Raw genomic sequence first — 20,633 nt, forward strand, 5'->3', positions numbered from 1 at the left:
ATAAATAAGATAGTGGGAGGTAATTAACTCTATTTCCTTCTCTTATGAAAGGGAGGTCTAGATAAGTCAAAACTTAAAAAGTAATAAATAATCCTACATTTGACATTGAAATTGGGTGTTTTTCTGGAAGAGTTGCCTGATTAAGTAGGTTTTGTTTTTGTTTTTTAATTATTATTCCTTTTGTATTTGCATTTGTGGTAATTGGAAATTTTCTTATCAACCAAACTACAGATCTGATTGGGGAAGATCTGAGAAGATCAGTTTCTCTGTCATTGCATTGTTTAACTGCTATTATATTTTACTTCAGATCCAGTCATCAGTTCTGTCTCTGCCACCTCTCAAAACCAAGGTGTGGTCAATAGATGGCCTACATTTGCCCCCAGTCAAGAGATGGAGTTTGTATCTCCTCCTCTTGAACCTGAGTAGAACTTGAGACTGCCTCAACCAATAGGGGATGGGGGAAGTGAGCTTATGTAACTTTTGAGGGTAGATTATAAATATGTACATCTGCTTTGTTCTCTGAGGATGATAGTTCTTGGACTCCGCCACCATACTGTGAGGAAATCCAAACATTCTGTTTAGAGGCCCACCTAGAAAGGAACAGAGGCCCCTGGCCCACACCCCTGGCTGAGCTCCCAGTTAACAGCACAATTTGCCAGCCATGTGAGTGAGGCATCTTGAAAGTGAATCCTGCCCTCCAGTGAAGCTGTCCCAGCTGATGCCATGTGGAGCAGAGATAAGCCATCCATTCTTGAGAAACAGGTAATTGAAACACAGAGGAAGAAGAGTTTCCCAGGCTCAAACCGCTCCAGAGTGGAGTCTGGTGTATATTTAGATACAAAGGACTTCCCTCTTTCTGAGGTAAACCAACCAAGCCAGTAATCAAGAGGAATTGTTAACTGCCAATAGAGCTCTGAACCCTCCGTCAGCTTCCCTCACCCAAATAAGTAATTTAGTGAAAGCTGACCCTACACCCATTTTACAGGCTGGAGATTTTAAACAGGAAGAGTTAAGTCATCAGTGGACACCAGGGCCAGGAGCAGTCTGGCTGAGAAAAACAAGCAGTTTCATGCAGCAGTCGGGAAGAGAAGAAAGTTGATGTGCTCTCAAAAGATGGGGAGAGACCCCTCCAACTGTGAGGGCAGGACAAAAAAAACTCAAGCCAGTTAAGTGACCTGAGCTGAGTCTGAGAAGCTGTCACAGAAATCATCTCTCTTGTTTTTTAGCTCTTGAAGGCGGGTGTGGGTGGGACGAGGTCAGATGCCAAAGGGGTTCAATGAATTCATTACTTCTTGTTTTGAGGAGATTACATGCATCAAACTATCTTTTGAAAATTGCGCAAGTATCATGAACACATTCTTATGCTAAAAGATTCAAACAAGAATCAATTCCAGAGAGCAAAATATAAAAGTCAACTTTCATCCTCACTCCCATTTTCACATCCCTCCCCCAAATTAGCCAGGACTGTGGTTTGGCAGCCATCCTTCGGTCCCTATTCTATGCGTTTACATGTAATACATGGACATACATTATACAGATTTTTAATGCAAACAGGTTATGCTGTACGCATTGTTCTGCAAGTTGCTTTTTCCACATAATAATATATCTTGGGACTCTCCCCCTATCAGTGCATTTACCTCTATCTCATTCTTTTTAATGGCTGCAAAGTATTTCACGGTATGGGCAAACAATTTAATCAGTTCTGTAATGATGGACATCTAACTTATTCCTAAATGTTCACTATTCCAACAGTGCTGCAATAAACCCCTTTGTACAAACACCTGCATGCTGAGTGTTTCTGTAAGATCGATTCTGGGACTCAGGTTGAGTGTGAGCTGATGAATAAAGCAGCTCATGTCTCCATTTATTTCTCCCGTTGACATAACATTCACATAGTCTCTGACATCCTTCTTTCCTCTGCCTTCGAGGACCGTTTCCTGAGTGACTGCTCCCAGGGAACTCTAGCATGGCTACTCACTAAGGAAACAGAAGACTCCAGTGGCAGGAAAATTAAGCTGCAGAAGCTGAGGTTAAATAAGACATTGAATTTGAGATGAGCCATTGGAAAGCAATTTTGGTCTCCCAAAGAGTTTCTTAATAAAGATGGCCTTGACATATGTTTACTTTCTTGGTTCCCCTACTATTTTTAGTTCCTTGGGTGAAGTTAATACTTGATTATAAATACATGCTTTTAAAATTTAAAAAAGGAAGGCTTATAACATAAATGAAGAAAGTTTCAGCTAAAATTAGCCATCTCCTCCCCCTGTAGATGCCCATCCTGGAGTGAACGGCATGTACCCTTGGAAGCATCATTAGCTCCTTTACCCCATTAGCCTCCTCTTAGTACATTTGCCTCATGGTACTAACTGATGCCTCATGACCTTAAAATCCTAATGTCTCTTCCAAAGGCCAAGTCTAAATCACAGCTACATCCAGCCTTTGGATCTGGCTTACCAGTTTTATTTTTATTTATTTGTCTCAATAAGGGTTGAGGAGGGGAAGTGGAAAACGAATAGGTTAGGTCTGCCTTTTACAAAGGCCAGACCAGTGGGCGGTTTCAAAGGCAAAGCTAAATATAAATAAATCTTTGTTTGGGGGCCTTATATAATTGAATTGTATTTCACCTATCATGTTAGTAAAACCACAGCATAGCTTACAGCTATGTCAAAGATACACCTACTATTCTAAGATGTGTTTCCTTCCTCAACCGTAACTCCTGGGGGCTGTGACAGTCCCATTCCAGTTGCCACAGACATCTCCTCCTTGTTCCTCATGAGAAAAGTTTCTTCTTAACGGTGGTCTATTTGTTGGCTTGTTTATCGAGAGGCACCTTTCAAATTGTCTAACTTCAAAAATATAGGAGTTTGTTTATAACAGAAAAATAAACCTAAAAAGGCCATTGCAATTTGAACTAAAATTCAAATCTCAGGAAGAGGAGATTTGTTTGGAATTAAGATTTAGAAAGTTGTGATTGAGGACATCTATTTGCTGGCTGATGGGACTGAATGGCTGGAACAAAGGAGATGAAGTGGTAGCATGTAGACTGGCTGCTGTGATCTCACCACGGTGCTTAGCATTTCATCTGGGGGAGAAGAAACGAGAGTAACAGGTGATGTGCCATAAACAAGGAAGTCCCACCATCTTCCATTTCTTTCTTTTTTGTTTTTTTACAGAGAAGAAATCTTATTTTTATGAGAGAGTTAAGAAGCCACTAAGATACTTACTTCCAAGGTATTATCATCGGTCATGCTCCCTATCTTCTTTTTAGGGAATATTCAGCCCCTACAGCTACCACAAACGCAGCAAATCCCCATTTGAATTCTTTTAATAATGCACCAACAAAGAAAACATCGTTTCCAAAGTCACCTTGTATCTCCAAGCTTCATTGTGGTCCCACAGATCCCTTAGCCCTCATGGGCCCAACTTCTCCTGGACAGTGTCTAATGGGGTCCCTTCTATCTTCCATTGTTTATAATCAGGAAGTTACACTTTACTGTGACCATGTACATGTCCACGTCCATGGGCCACGCCTGACCCACGGCAAACTGACCTCTCAGAACACTCATTATTCAGCTCTCCAGCCAGAGCCACCATCTTCCATTTCTGAGACCAATTACGATGCTCTTCCATTAAGCAAGAGCCGAGGGGCATGCCTACAATGCTCCCAAATTATCCTTTTTATTTTCAATAAATGTATTTATTTTTTTATTATTTATTTTTGGCAGTGTTGGGTCTTTGTTGCTGTGCACAGGCTTTCTCTAGTTGTAGTGAGGGTGTGCTTCTCATTGCCGTGGCTTCTCTTGTTGCAGAGCATGGGCTCTAGGTGCGTGGGTTTCAGTAGTTGTAGCACATGGGCTCAGTAGTTGTGGCTCGCAGGCTCTAGGGTGCAGGCTCAGTAGTTGTGGCACACAGGGCTTAGTTGCTCCACGGCCCAAATTATCCTTTTGGCCCAAATTATCCTTTTGTCGTTCCTCAGGCCTCTCATTCCACCTGGCCCACCCAACCGTCTACTCTTCCACCCCCTGGGTGGGGCGTGGGGAGAGGTCTATGAAACATGTCTCTTCCCTCAGTTACAGATGGGGATGAGACATAGGACTCCTCTACTCTCAGTTTCCCCAAATCAATGCTGTGGGTTGTGGCGGAGTGGCGTCCTAACCTTCCTCTGCTCACACTCAGGCAACTCAATGGTAGGGGTAGGGAACAGGATACTCCAGCCCATCCCTGCTCTCCACTGACTCTCCTTCCCAGCCGGAGGGTCTTTAGTCAAGAGAGGTTGGGGAGGGTATGTAAGTGTGTGTACCCTGAATTCTTCAGGGTCCCGCTTTTTTTTTTTTCTTTTTTTGGCGACGCCGCATGGCATGTGGGATCTTAGTTCCCCGACCAGGGATCGAACCCATGCCCGCTGCAGTGGAAGCATGGAGTCCTAACCACTGGACAGCCAGGGAATTCCTGCCAAATAGTAGCTTTAAATGACAAAACAGTTTTATCTCACAGTTCCTGAAGATCAGGAATCTGGGCATGGCTTAGCTGGGTCCTCTGGCTCAGGCTTTCTTGCAAGACTGCAATCAAGTTTTCCTGTAGGGCTGCAGTCACCTTAATGTTCAACTGGGGGTGGGAGGGTCTGTTTCCAAGCTTACCCCTGGTCGTTGGCCGACCTCAGGTCTTCAATAACCATGAGCCAGAGACATCAGTTTCTTGCCATGTGGACCTCTCCACAGGACAGCTCACAAAATGGCAGCTTGCTTCCCCTGAACCAAGGGCTCCAAACATGAGAGAGAGAGAGAGAGAGAGGGAGAAAGTCACAGTCTTTTGTAACCTAATCACTTTTGCCACACCCTATTTATTAGAAGGGAGTCACTAGGTCCAGCCCATACTCAGGGAGAGAAGATTCACAAGGACATGACCACTGGGAACCGTTTTAGATGCTGCCTGCCACACTAAGTAATTTTCTTCTTGCTGACCATTATTGTTCTTACCATCCTGTCTTTATAAGATGAACTAGGCCATGTGATATGGCCAACCAGTCAACCCAGGCCTGGTAGTCCATACTTGAAGCATGTCCTGCCTTCTTCGACTAATACAGTGGTGTGCTTTTTAAAAATGAATACATAATGAAGCTGGGGGTGGGTGAGTGGGGGAGTCTTTTATAGCAATCTCGTTGTTTGGATGTGTTCAGGTATTGGGACTCCCAGATCTACAATCTGTAGCATTTAGAGGCATGAGGCTTCCCTCCCTCAGAATGGGCCTATATCCTCTCCAGCATAGCCCTGGAAGCCCTTTGCACTACCTATGCTCTACTGAATGTCAGGGAGTTAGAGTAATTATGCAGGAAAAGACTCAAGGTTTCCCACTGAGTGTCTAGGTCTAGGAAATGCAGCTGAATAGAGTAACAATGCCAAGGGACTATCAGGCTTGTTGTACTCTTCAGACTTTGTTCTGAATAGTCTTGGGAGCACAAGCTGAGATGTGGAGAGGCTTATGAAGGCGGGTGGTTTGGGAAGGAGAGAGGAAATGCAATGGACAAGAAAGGTGCTGAAGATGACATTCTGCTAACCCCGTGGGGGAGCTTAGCAAGTCATGTCATCCCTCTGGGCTTGAGTTCATCCTCTCAGAAATGACAGGTTTGAAGCAGATAATCTCTACATTTTATGGGTAAATGACCAGTAGAAAGAATTTATGAGAAAGCTAGTAAGGAATGAGTTTAGTTGTTGGAAAGAAAAGGGGATGAGTCAGTGCTGACGCATCTGTAAGTGATGACTTACTAAGAAGTTACTGAAAACAATTTATGAGATGTAAAAAATATCATACTGTATACTTTTTCCTAATTTTAATAAAATTTCACGTTGGTATAAAGACTACTGTTTTGTGGGCTTCCCTGGTGGCACAGTGGTTAAGAATCCGCCTGCCAATGCAGGGAACAGGGGTTCGAGCCCTGGTCCGGGAAGATCCCACATGCCGCGGAGCAACTAAGCCCGTGTGCCACAACTACGGAGCCCGTGTGCCACAACTACTGAACCTGCGCTCTAGAGCCCGTGCTCTGCAACCACAGAAGCCACTGCAATGCAAAGCCCGCACACCGCAACGAAGAGTAGCCCCTGTTCGCCACAACTAGAGAAAGCCCGCACGCAGCAACAAAGACCCAACACAGCCAAAAATAAATTAAAAAAAAAAAAAGAAGATTACTGTTTTGTAAATACAGAGCTTCTTTCCTTTTGGAAACAACCACCTACTATTCTTCTCTTCAGTCCCTCCCCCCACCACACACACACACACACACACACACACACACACACACCATCCACATGATTACCATGGAAGCCACCATGTTAGTGTGCCGTGATTCTACCCCTGTCTGCAGGTAACTGGTGCCCTTATCTGAGCTGGGACACTCCTAATCCTTAACTGGTTTGGATCTAGAAACAGGTGGTCTAGTCTTTCTTAAGAATCTCAGGACTATGAATGTGAAGCTGGGGCATTCAGGGACCACACCTTCTCTTACTTGGACCAGGGAAAACTGGTCTGGAAAGTAAGGAGGAAGCAAAGTAGACATACGAAGGAAAGCCACTGAGATGGAGAAAGAACACAGGCAGCATTTGCATTACTGGTTCCAGTAATTGCTGAGGCTGGGCTGTTTTCTTGTCATTTAGTTTCTTAGATAGAACAGGATTCTCATTAACTCCTCCCTTTGGTTAAAGCATATTTGATTTGGTTTTCTGTCTCTTGCAACCAAAGGGGGGAAAAAAACCTAACTTATTCAAAAGTTCATTATTAGAAACAATTGTTAAATTATTAAAAGTATAAGGAAGAACACAAAAAGTGACCAATAATTCTACCAGTTTGAGATAACTTCTCCTAACATTCTGGAATATTTTTCCTGTCACTTTTCTATGCATTTACATAAAGGAAATTAGACATTTGACAGGAGTTTTAAATTCATGCTTTTTTCACTTAAGGATTAGGTTGTGGGCATTTTCTTGTGTCAATCAATATATTCTTCAAAAATATCATTTTTATAACACTGACAATTTACGTTCATGAGAAGTAAGTGACTGGATCTGGTTGACATTTTGGAAAGATTCTGGCTGTGGAGTGGGGATCAGATTGGAGGTAAACATCCAGAAAGATGAGATCGGAGACATTGAGAGAGGAGTCCAGGTGACTGCCCAAGTTGGTTAAGATTAGGGTGGTGACAGTGAGGATGGACAGAAGAGGAAGGACTCCGAGGCCACGTAGTAGGTAGACTCAATGGGCTGTGGGGTTAATTAGGGTCAGGGAGTAAAGGGAAACAAGACATCTAGAACGACTAAGTGAATGGTACAGCCATTTATGAAGACACAATTCTGGAGGAGAAGCAAGTTTGGAGGGAATAAAATGAATTTAATTTTGGACATGTTGAGTTCTAAGTGCTTTGCAGACATTCAAGGCTTGATTTTTAATTAATTAATTAATTGATTTATTTATTTATTATTTTTTAAAAAAATTTATTTTTGGCTGCGTTTGGTCTTCACTGCTGTGCACAGGTGTTCTCTAGTTGCGGCGAGTGGGGGCTACTCTTCGTGTGGTGCACGGGCTTCTCATCGCTGTGGCTTGTCTTGTTGCAGAGCACGGGCTCTAGGCACGCAGGCTTCAGTAGTTGTGGCACGAGGGCTCAGTAGTTGTGGCGCACGGGCTTAGGTGCTCCGCGGCATACGGGATCTTCCCAGACCAGGGCTTGGGCTTGAACCGGTGTTCCCTGCATTGGCAGGCGGATTCTTAACCACTGCGCCACCAGGGAAGCCCTCAAGTCTTGATATACGGGTAGCAAGCAGGAGATAAAGATTTGGAGTAGAGACAGGAGATAAGGATTTGGGAGTCATCTGCATCCATGAGGTGATTAAAGCCACAGGAATGAATAACTAAGCCCGTGCGCCACAACTACAGAAGCCCGCGCACCTAGAGCCTGTGCTCTGGAACAAGAGAAGCCACCGCAATAAGAAGCCCACGCACCACAGCGAAGAGTAGCCCCCGCTCACCGCAACCAGAGAAAGCCTGCGTGCATCAAGGAAGACCCAACGCAGCCAAAAATATAAATAAATAAATAAATAAATAAATAAATAAATAAATAAATAAATAAATCCTATCTTTTCTATTAATCTCCAGTGATGGCTCTGTTCACAAATATCAAAGCCAATCTTTTATAATACTATAACAAATCTGAGACCAAATAGTCTAAATTCATCTCCTCCTGAATTAGCCTCTTCAACATGTATGTACTGGGTCAGAATATTATACAGTGGGGTTACAGTGTCCAGGCACATCACTTCTGTATCCTACTGGATACCTCTAAGGAAAATGAACCTCAACCGCCAGCAGCCAGAATGGAAAGAGAAGCCTCAAAAAGAAACTTGCATGGATATCCACATGGAATGCAATGAAGTTGGACCCTTACCCTTATTTCTGGGCTCTCTATTCCGTTCCATTGATCTATATGTCTGTTTTTGTGCCAGCACCAAATCATATGTCTGATAAGGGGCTTGTGTCAAGAATATATTAAAAAAATATATATATAAAGAACTCTTAACTCAAAAAGACTACACAATTTAAAAATGAACAAAGAATCTGAATAGACATTTCTCCAACTCCCATGAAGATAGATAAATGGCCAACAAGCCCATGAAAAGGTGCTCAACATCATTAGTCATCAGGGAAATGCGAATAAAAACACCACTTCACACCAACTAGGATGACTAGAATCGAAAAGTCAGATAATAACCAGTACTGGTGAGGTGTGGAGAAATCGCAATCCTCATACACTGCTGAGGAGAATATAAAATGGTGCAGCCACTCCGGGCAACAGCTTGGCAGTTTCTCAAGAAGTTATACAAAGAGTTACTCTTGACCCAGACGTTGCACTGCTAGATACATACCCAAGAGAAATAAAAACATATGTCCACACAAAAACTTGCACACAGATGTTCCTAACAGCATTATTTGTAATAGCCAAGATATGGAAATAACACAAACACCCAAACTAACGAATGGATAAACCACATGTGGTAAATCCATACAACAGCTTGTTATTAGGCCACACAAAGGAATGAAGCTCTGATATGTGCTATATGTAGATGAACCTTGAAAACATTCTGCTAAGTGGAAGAAACTGATCACAGAAGACCACATACATGATTCTGTTCATATAAAACGTCCAGAATAAGCAAATATATAGAGCCATAGACTAGTGGTTGTCTAAGGCTGGGGGAACATGGGGGTTGGGGAGTGATGGGTAAGGGTTTCTTTTGGAGGCGATGAAAATGTTCTATAATTGATTGTGGTGATGGTTGCACAACTGTGAATATATTAAAAACTATTGATTTGTACACCTTAAATGGGTGAATTGTATGGTATGTGAATTATATCTCACTAAAGCTGTTACCTGCCCCTGCCTCCAAAAAAAAGACAAAGAAACTCTCAGCTAAAGGGCAGCTTCCTTCTACCCAGCCTGTTCTCTCTGTGAGTCACGGATACTCTCAACCACCTGGTCTAAGTAGAGGGGTACCCAAAATGTGGGTCACTGGGATACAGTCATGGAACTGTATCTCCGCACTGAGCAGCCATGGGCATGGTGCTGAATCATGGGTCTCAGTTGCCCTTTGTCTCAACAACTTGGCTCCCTTCTGCCTGAGCCAGTCCAGGATAAGTTCTCCTTGTGCCTACAACACACTGAGCCCTTATTCCCTGGCACGTGCTATGTTATTGCAAAGAAAACCAACAAGTTTTGAATCTGCTCACATAGTAGAAGTATACATCAAACTTGTTAGGCAAAGGCAGGAAATGGTATGTGTTACATTACATTTTTCTTACCACCTACTATAAACAGAGGCTGTTTAATATCTTGGTTTTTGCTCATTTAAAAAAAAAAATCACAAAATATTTCTTGAATTCTGACTGCCCTTTCCTAGTGCTTCATAGCTTAGAGGATTTGGGGTGGTGTTGCACATTTGAGAATGTTATTGCACTTGAAAAGGCTGGCAGGGGTCCTTGAAATTGAATGACGAATGTAGGGGTACTCTGGAATTGAAAACACTGCAATTATTTTCATTTTATTTTATTTAATTAAACAAAATTTGCTAATTTACAGTAAGGATTGAATCACATAATCATCTAGTTAATTTTGCCACTTCCTGTGAGGCAAGGGACAGTGTGGGTCGAACCTTCAAGAATTCTGGGAAATCAGGCCCTGTAACCAGAAGCTCTGAGGCAGGATGAAATTCAGCCTCCTGGTAGAAATAGCAAGGGCATTTAGAAATGCCCACCGACTTTGAGGATGTACAAAAATAGTACCCCTTTATAAAAAGAGGAGCCACAGGTAGTCCCACATTTGGAATCTGGGGAAAAATCAGAGAATTTATCTTGAGGTAGGAGAGAGCTGAAAGGGTTAGTTGAGGAATGGGCTTTACAAAGCCTTTTACGATGCTCTCTGAGGAGCTATTATATAAAATGCATTGGAACTCTACCACCTAATTTAGAGGAATTTCCAGAAGACCATGCTGAGTGATTAAGGCAAGATAAAGAGATATGGGTGTAATCAACACCCTCCCAAATTCATATGGTCTCTCAGAGAGTCCCCAGCAGGGTTGAGCCCCATTGCTCACAGCAGTAACTTGCTCATGAAGGCACTTTGTTTGCCCTTTCCTGTCCTAATTCCCCAGTCTTTCACACTGCTGCCTGGGATCACCTGCCAAATAAACTACTTGCACCCAAACCTTTGTCTCAGAGTCGGCCAATTCAAACTAAGACATGGAGACCTTAGGCGGCAGCCACCCACAGGCAGACTTCATATACCCCAAGCCTCGCATACAACTCTAAGGAACAAGGGAGGAGTCCCCCAGATACAACTATGACTGAACATCCAGTAACTCTAACTATATATCATGACTGAATTGATGTCATGACTTGATCTAAGTCAATTTGGCCATGCTGCATTTGTGACATTCTTCTGTAAGTCAGTAGCTTCTGGAAATCAGAGATAGGTGGGGGCTATAGCTCCCTGGCACCATCACCACAACCTCCTTAGGAGATGGCGTTTTATGATGAAAGCCAGTCTGGGACCAAGTCTACCAGATGTGTGAACATTTATTAACAGCACAAAACAATAGTATTTCTTGTTCTTTGGTTGTGGGAGATGTCCCCCTCTCTGTCCGCAGGCCTCCACTAAGTGTCCTGCATGAAAGTTTCACTTCCAAGATAGATGCAATGAGACAGCAGAACCGGCCCACCCTGTGGTCTGTCAAGTGACCTGGAGCTCATGGGACCAATGAGGTTTTTAGACCTTGTGCTCTGTTCCAAACAGTTTACACTGCTGGGACTGAGGGATATGTTTACCCTATAGGTCTGAGGATGGAGCCTCTATGGCATTTCTAGCCAAGTGCAGACCCCAAACGCCTACACATCTCACCACTGGAAGATCCTCAACAAACCCTTTGAGGTAGATTTTGAATATTTGAAGTGTTTATGTAGCCACCTTTGGAAGTTGGATTCCTGTTTAGGGTATTTCAAATGCTAACTGCTCCTGGTTAAATTTACACACACACACACACACACACACACACACACACACACACACACCCTCTGTTTACATAAAGTATTTAAATGACCACACAATAATAGCTAACATTTATTGACCATCTACTATGTGATAGACACTTAAAAGGAACTCATCTTTAACCCTCCAACGCTCCAATAAGGTGGGTTCTATGAATGTTGCCATTTTACAGATGAGGAAACTGAGAGGGAGGGACGGTAACTCCCTCACCCAAGTCCCACAGTTTGTAAGTTGCGAATCAGGGGTTCAGACTCAGGCAGTCTGGCTCTAGAGAGGCCAGCCCCTTAACCATCACATTTCACAGCCCCCAATGAGGGGCAGTGATAGTTAATTTAAAGAAATATAGAAATATGATATTCCTGGAGACTGGTTCAAGATGGTGGAGTAGAAGGACGTACACTCACTCCCTCTTGCAAGGGCACCGGAATCACAACTAACTGCTGAACAATCAACAACAGGAAGACACTGGAACTCACCAAAAAAGATACCCCCCATCCAAAGACAAAGGAATAGCCACAATGAGACGGTAGGAGGGGCGCAATCACAATAAAATCAAATCTCATAACTGCTGGGTGGGTGACTCACAAACTGGAGAACACTTATACCACAGAAGTCCACCCACTGGAGTGAAGGTTCTGAGCCACACGTCAGGCTTCCCAACCTGGGGGTCCGGCAACGGGAGGAGGAATTCCTAGAGAATCAGACTTTGGAGGCTAGCGGGATTTGACTGCAGGACTTTGACAGCACTGGGGGAAACAGAGACCCCACTCTTGGAGGGCACGCACAAGTAGTGTGCGCATCGGGACTCGGGAAGGAGCAGTGACCCCATAGGAGACTGAACCAGACCTACCTGCTAGTGTTGGAGGGTCTCCTGCAGAGGCAGGGGGTGGCTGTGGCTCACCATGGGGACAAGGACACTGGCAGCAGAAGTTCTGGGAAGTACTCCTTAGCATGAGCCCTCCCAGAGTCCACCATTAGTCCCACCAAAGAGCTGGGTAGGCTCCAGTGCTGGGTCGCCTCAGGCCAAAAAATCAACAGGGAGGGAACCCAGCCCCACCCATCAGCAGACAAGCAGATTAAAGTTTTACTGAGCTCTGCCCACCAGAGCAACACCCAGCTCTACCCACCACCAGTTCCTCCCTTCAGGAAGCCTGCACAAGCCTCTTAGATAGCCTCATCCACCAGAGGGCAGACAGCAGAAGCAAGAAGAACTACAATCCTGCAGCCTGTGGAAGGAAAACCACATTCACAGAAAGAGAGACAAAATGAAAAGGCAGAGGACTTTGTACCAGACGAAGGAACAAGATAAAACCCCAGAAAAACAACTAAATGAAGGGGAGATAGGCAACCTTCCAGAAAAAGAATTCAGAATAATGATAGTGAAGATGATCCAGGACCTCGGAAAAAGAATGGAGGCGAACATCGAGAAGATGCAAGAAGTGTTTAACAAAGACCTAGAAGAATTAAAGAACAAATGCCTAGAAGAATTAAAGAACAAACAGAGATGAACAATACAATAACTGAAACGAAAAATACACTAGAAGGAATCAATAGCAGAATAACTGAGGCAGAAGAATGGATAAGTGACCTGGAAGACAGAATGGTGGAATTCACTGCTGCAGAACAGAATAAAGAAAAAAGAATGAAAAGAAATGAAGACAGCCTAAGAGACCTCTGGGACAACAACAAACGAAACAACATTCGCATTATACAGGTCCCAGAAGGAGAAAAGAGAGAGAAAAGACCCAAGAAAATATTTGAAGAGATTACAGTCAAAAACTTCCCTAACATGGGAAAGGAAATAGCCACCCAAGTCCAGGAAGTACAGAGAGTCCCAGGCAGGATAAACCCAAGGAGAAACACGCCAAGACACACAGTAATCAAACAGACAAAAATTAAAGACGAAGAAAAATTATTGAAAGCAGCAAGGGAAAAATGACAAACAATATACAAGGGAACTCCCATAAGGTTAACAGCTGATTTCTCAGCAGAAACTCTACAAGCCAGAAGGGAGTGGCATGATATATTTAAAGTGATGAAAGGGAAGAACCTACAACCAAGATTACTCTACCCAGCAAGGATCTCATTCAGATTCAACGGAAAAATCAAAAGCTTTACGGACAAGCAAAAGCTAAGAGAATTCAGCACCACCAAACCAGCTCTACAACAAATGCTAAAGGAACTTCTCTAAGTGGGAAACACAAGAGGAAAAAAGGATCTACAAAAACAAACCTGTAACAATTAAGAAAATGGTAATAGGAACATACATATCGATAATTACCTTAAACATGAATGGATTAAATGCTCCAACCAAAACACACAGGCTCGCTGAATGGTACAAAAACAAGACCCATATATATGCTGTCTACAAGAGACCTACTTCAGACCTAGGAACACATACAGACTGAAAGTGAGGGGATGGAAAAAGATATTCCATGCAAATGGAAATCAAAAGAAAGCTGGAGTAGCAATACTCATATCAGATAAAATATTTTAAAATAAAGAATGTTACAAGAGACAAGGAAGAACACTACATAATGATCAGGGATCGATCCAAGAAGAAGATATAACAATTGTAAATATATATGCACCCAACATAGGAGCTCTTCAATACATAAGGCAACTGCTAACAGCTATAAAAGAGGAAATTGACAGAAACACAATAATAGTGGGGGACTTTAATGCCTCACTTACACCAATGGACAGATCATCCAGACAGAAAATTAATAAGGAAACAGAAGCTTTAAATGACACAATAGACCAGATAGATTTAACTGATATTTATAGGACATTCCATCCAAAAACAGCAGATTACACTTTCTTCTCAAGTGCGCACAGAACATTCTCCAGGATAGATCACATCTTGGGTCACAGATCAAGCCCCAGTAAATTTAAGAAAATTGAAATCATATCAAGCATCTTTTCCGACCACAATAAGATTAGAAATCAATTACAGGGGAAAAAAACGTAAGAAACACAAACACATGGAGGCTAAACAATACGTTACTAAATAACCAAGAGATCACTGAAGAAATCAAAGAGGAAATCAAAAAATACCTAGAGACAAATGACAACGAAAACACAACTATCCAAAACTTATGGATGCAGCAAAAGCAGTTCTAAGAGGGAAGTTTATAGCAATACAAGCCTACCTCAAGAAACAAGAAAAATCTCAAATAAGCAATCTAAACTTACACCTAAAGGAACTAGAGAAAGAAGAAGAAACAAAACCCAAAGTTAGTAGAAGGAAAGAAATCATAAAGATCAGAGCAGAAATAAATGAAATAAAAAACAAAACAATAGCAAAGATCAATAAAACTAAAAGCTGGTTCTTTGAGAAGATAAACAAAATTGATAAACCATTAGCCAGACTCATCAAGAAAAAGAGGGAGAGGACTCAAATCAATAAAATTAGAAATGAGAAAGGAGAAGTTACAACGGACTCAGCAGAAATACAAAGCATCCTAAGAGACTACTACAAGCAACTCTATGCCAATAAAATGGACAACCTGGAAGAAATGGACAAATTCTTGGAAAGGTATAAGCTTCGAAGACTGAACCAGGAAGAAATAGAAAATATGAACAGACCAATCACAAGTAATGAAATTAAAACTGTGATTAAAAATCTTCCAACAAACAAAAGTCCAGGACCAGATGGCTTCAGAGGTGAATTCTATCAAACATTTAGAGAAGAGCTAACACCCATCCTTCTCAAACTCTTCCAAAAAATTGCAGAGGAAGGAACACTCCCAAACTCATTCTATGAGGCCACCACCACCCTGACACCAAAACCAGACAAAGATACTACAAAAAAAGGAAATTACAGACCAATATCACTGATGAATATAGATGCAAAAGTCCTCAACAAAATACTAGCAAACAGAATCCAACAACACATTAAAAGGATCATACACCATGAACAAGTGGGATTTTTCCAGGGATGCAAGGATTCTTCAGTATATGCAAATCAATCAATGTGATACATCACATTAACAAATTGAAGAATAAAAACCATATGATCATCTCAATAGATGCAGAAAAAGATTTTGACAAAATTCAACACCCATTTATGATAAAAACTCTCCAGAAAGTGGGCATAGAGGGAAACTACCTCAACATAATAAAGGCCATATACGACAAACCCACAGCAAACATCATTCTCAATGGTGAAAAACTGAAAGCATTTCCTCTAAGATCAGGAACAAGACAAGGATGTCCACTGTTGCCACTATTATTCAACATAGTTTTGGAGCTGGAGGAATCGGACTCCCTGACTTCAGACTATACTACAAAGCTACAGTAATCAAGACAATATGGCACAGGCACAAAAACAGAAATATAGATCAATGGAACAGGACAGAAAGCCCAGAGATAAATCCACGCACCTATGGTCAATTAATCTATGACAAAGGAGGCAAGGATATACAATGGAGAAAAGACAGTCTCTTCAATAAGTGGTGCTGGGAAAACTGGACAGCTATATGTAAAGGAATGAAATTAGAACACTTCCTAACACTATACACAAAAATAAACTCAAAATGTATTAGAGACCTAAATGTAAGACCGGACACTATAAAACTCTTAGAGGCAAACATAGGAAGAACACTCTTTGACATAAATCACAGCAATATCTTTTTTGACCCACCTCCCAGAGTAATGGAAATAAAAACAAAAATAAACAAATGGACCTAATGAAACTTCAAAGCTTTTGCAAAGCAAAGGAAACTACAAACAAGACGAAAAGACAACCCTCAGAATGGGAGAAAATATTTGCAAACAAATCAACAGACAAAGGATTAATCTCCAAAATATATAAACAGCTCATGCAGGTCAATATTAAAAAAACAAACAACCCAATCGAAAAATGGACAGAAGACCTAAATAGATATTTCTCTAAAGAAGACATACAGGGCTTCCCTGGTGGCACAGTGGTTGAGAATCTGCCTGCCAATGCAGGGGACACGGGTTCGAGCCCTGGTCTGGGAAGATCCCACATGCCGCAGAGCGACTAGGCCCGTGAGCCACAACTACTGAGCCTGCGCGTCTGGAGCCTGTGCTCCGCAACAAGAGAGGCCGCTATAGTGAGAGGCCCGCGCACCGCGATGAAGAGTGGCCCCCGCTTGCCACAACTAGAGAAAGCCCTCGCACAGAAACGAAGACCCAACACAGCCAAAAATAAATGAATAAATAAATAAAATTAAAAAAAAAAAAAAAAGAAGACATACAGATGGCCAAGAAGCACATGAAAAGCTGCTCAACATCACCAATTATTAGAGAAATGCAAATCAAAACTACAATGAGGTTTCACCTCACACCAGTTAGAATGGGCATCATCAGAAAATCTACAAACAACAAATGCTGGAGAGGGTGTGGAGAAAAGGGAACCCTTTTGCACTGTTGGTGGGAAAGTAAATTGATACAGCCACTATGGAGAAGAGTACGGAGGTTCCTTAAAAAACTAAATATAGAACTACCATATGACCCAGCAATCCCACTACTGGGCATATACCCAGAGAAAACCATAATTCAAAAAGACACATGTACCACAATGTTCATTGCAGCGCTATTTACAATAGCCAGGACATGGAAGCAACCTAAATGCCTATCAACAGGTGAATGGATAAAGAGTGGTACATATATACAATGAATATTACTCAGCCATAAAAAGGAATGAAATTGGGTCATTTGTAGAGATGTGGATGGATCTAGAAGCTGTCATACAGAGTGAAGTAAGTCAGAAAAAGAAAAACAAATATCGTATATTAATGCATATATGTGGAACCTAAAAAAATGGTACAGATGAACCGGTTTGCAAGGCAGAAATAGAGACACAGATGTAGAGAACAAACGTATGGACACCAAGGGGGGAAAGTGGTGGTGGTGGGGGGTGAATTGGGAGATTGGGATTGACATGTATACCCTAATATGTATAAAATGGATAACTAATAAGGACTTGCTGTATAAAAATAAATAAATAAAATTAAAAAAAAACCGAATTGTGACATTCCTAATGTGACAAAATTTGAGAATTTGACAGAGAAAGATGACTGCATCACATTTAGTGAGCAGTTAGTAGCTGTCAAAGTCTGTGCTGGGAAGGCAAGTAAGTGCCCAGCACACTCAGAGCTGGTAGGAGTGGCCCGAGTCCCACACCAAGACCCTGCCCCACAGCTGGCTGGCCCAGACTCTCTGTCCAGGATGTGGAATACGACCAAGATTCCAGTTCAATCTGACTGGCCTCTTGAAAACAGAGTGACTGTGGGAGTTTCATCCCACTTCATCGACTGGAAAGACGAGAAAGCTGGTGTGCAGCGCAGGAGCAGCAAAGAACACTCGGAAAAGACTCCATGGGCTTCAGGAACCAAGACCCAACAGCATCTCCAACTTACACCTTCAAACACACACAATCCCTCTTTTTGGCTTAATATACTGCAACCCAGAGTTCTAACGGATGCACCTATTACATGTTTTGAAGCCGAAAAAAAAAAAAAGAAAAAAAAAAAATCACATGACTACTTTAGTAAGATTCACGGGCAGCATGAGAGAAGGGACCAAAAGCAGAGAAAATGGAGTTTAGAATAATGATCCAGGCAACAGAAAATGATGGCGCAGAGACAATGGAAACAGAAAAAGGGGGCAGGTACTTTGACAGCTACTAACTGCTCACTAATTGTGATGCAGTCATCTTTGTCAAATTCTCAAAGGAGGGAAGGGAGGGAGAACACAAACATTCTGGTCCCTTCTCTGAGTTCCATTATATCTTCTTGGTGGCCAGGTAGTTTGATAAGGATAGGGTTTCTCTTCTCCCATAAAAGACTGATATACTCCTACACACTTTTTTCCCATCTGTTTAGAATTAATTCTTGAAGGGTTTATTTTAAAATGTTTCCAACATTTTATTGTAAAAACTTCCAAACATAGCAAACTTTAAGGAATTTTGTAGCTACTCATACTCCCACACACCCAGCTCGAGATCACATCACTGACATTTTGCTAATACTTGCTTTATCACATATTCAGCCATGTCCATCCCTCTACCCAACCATTAATCCCTCTTCCTGTTGGTGCCATTCAAAGTAAAATGCAGACAAGAGAGCATTTCCCCCTAAATAATTTGGTGGCAGTATCAACTAGAGTTCAATATTTGCCTAGTTTTCTTTTAATGTACAATTTAAATACAGTGAAACACAGCTTAAATGTACTTTCACTGAGTTTTGGCACACACCTGTACAAGCCAAACACTGATTAAGATGTAGAATGCTACCATCATTCCAGAACAAGCCCTCGGGCCCCCTTCCCAGCCCAGCGCTGTCCCCATACCTCTACCCTCAGCCCAGACAAGCTACTGCTTTTCATCCTAGGTAGTTTGGCTTGGGCTGTGTCCAACTCTCCCTGAGGCACCGCAGTGCATTCCAGGCCGAGGTCCTCAGGTCAGTCTGAGGGATGAAACGCGGCCCCTCTGCATTCCTTCCCAGCCCAGGAATGGCACGCGCTGTGCCCTTTCAGCGCTGGCGATAAGCAAGCCCTGCACTCGCCTGGCCCCAAACATCTGTGAAGATGATCATTTGAAAAATGACTGGGACTAAAAACAAGAAAGCCACACAGCCTTCCATAAAACTAATATGCAAATCTAAATTAAAAAAACAAAACTACTAACAAAAGCTGGACTGGCTAGCAAAACTGGATTCTCCTAAAAGAAAGCCAAAAGCTTACTGTGTATATTTCCGTATGGTTATACACTTCATATCCTTAAATTGCTAAAGGCATAGGGTGTAATAGGAGGGTTAAAAACAAAAGAATTTAAAAGAACCTGGGCCTGAACCACAAAATAGACCAAGATGTCTGTGTTTTTAAAGATACAGAACCATCACTCTAACAAATTACTTTCCTGTTCAATATACAAATGACATTTCACCAGTTATTTTGTATTACCGGTGGCCAGCTTGGTTGTCAGCATTCTCCTGTGCAAGCCCATGGACGATCCCTGGTTACACCGGAGCCCACGGCACAAACAGGGTCTTGCGTCTCCCAACCCCATCTAATATTTTTAAGGGCGAGAGAGAGTGTGTGTGTTTGGGGGAGGTTGCTGGAAGGGTCTACGTGGAAGGCCGTGTCACTACAGGCCCTGTCCCTGCAGTGGTCCTGCCCCAGGGTGGGCTTCACCGATGCTCTAGAGCCCAGGGGGGCACAAGCGCAGCTGAGGAGCCTTGCCTCCTGCTGAGCCACGTCGACCACCACCACTGGAGGGGCTGGGAAAACAGGCTGGAGTGCAGGCTCCCTCTGCCCCTCGACTCACCTTCCAGGACAGGAGGTGACACGAAGGCACAGGAGCCAGGAGTCTGTTCTCAACAGGAGCCACCTCTCCCCACAGTCCTGTTTCACGCTGGATGGAAAATGCCCCACTCTTCCCCTCCCCTCCCCTCCGGTCCCTCCACCACCCTCACCTGGAAACCTAGGAACGAGTAAAACCTGGAGAGAGAGACAGCCGAGTCATCCCAAGTCCAAGAGCTGGTTAACAAACGTGGACAACAGGACTGGAGTCGGCTAGCCTGTAGGGCCAGAACTACTAAATACTTGGGAGTTTAATACAAGTGTCAAAGAACTGACACATCCGAAGGGAATGCGGCAGCAGTGAGGGCTTATGAAGTTCCAGGGATGGCTCAGAGCCGGCTCTGTGACAGAGGAGGTTGGGCCTGGCCGACAGGCGAGGAGGGGCAAGCAGAGCAGGGGTACAGAGAGGGAGAGGGCCACGGGCAGGAAAGGGCAGAGGAGGGAACTTCTCAACCACCACAAGTCATAGGTCCCAATCTAGTAAACGCTAAACTGGCGAATGAGGAAAAAAATCCTACTTGTACACACCATCCCACCCAGGCCAGCGTGCTTATCCTCTCTGGGAGGAAAAGCGAAGCCTCCTCTCTTTCGTGGTTTAACTGAACTCAGATCCATTCCAGCGACAAAATAACAGAATTATCATTTTACATATCCCCACAAAAGCAAAGAGGCAGTGATATTTAATTTCAGGGATTAAAAAAACCTTTTCCCTTTACTTACC

At 42.8% G+C, this 20,633-nt stretch overlaps 1 long non-coding RNA gene across 1 annotated transcript; it reads right to left on the reverse strand.

The window, feature by feature from the left end:
* On the reverse strand, positions 1-20,124 carry LOC137759217 (uncharacterized). The gene is made up of 3 exons (XR_011073060.1): positions 20,026-20,124; positions 4,638-4,760; positions 1-3,082 (listed from the first exon to the last, which is right to left on the reverse strand). It is a non-coding gene; the product is annotated as an uncharacterized lncRNA (long non-coding RNA).
* Between the last annotated feature and the right edge of the window lie 509 nt (positions 20,125-20,633).

This window comes from Eschrichtius robustus, chromosome 2 (assembly GCF_028021215.1).
Source record: "Eschrichtius robustus isolate mEscRob2 chromosome 2, mEscRob2.pri, whole genome shotgun sequence".
Lineage (NCBI taxonomy): Eukaryota > Metazoa > Chordata > Mammalia > Artiodactyla > Eschrichtiidae > Eschrichtius > Eschrichtius robustus.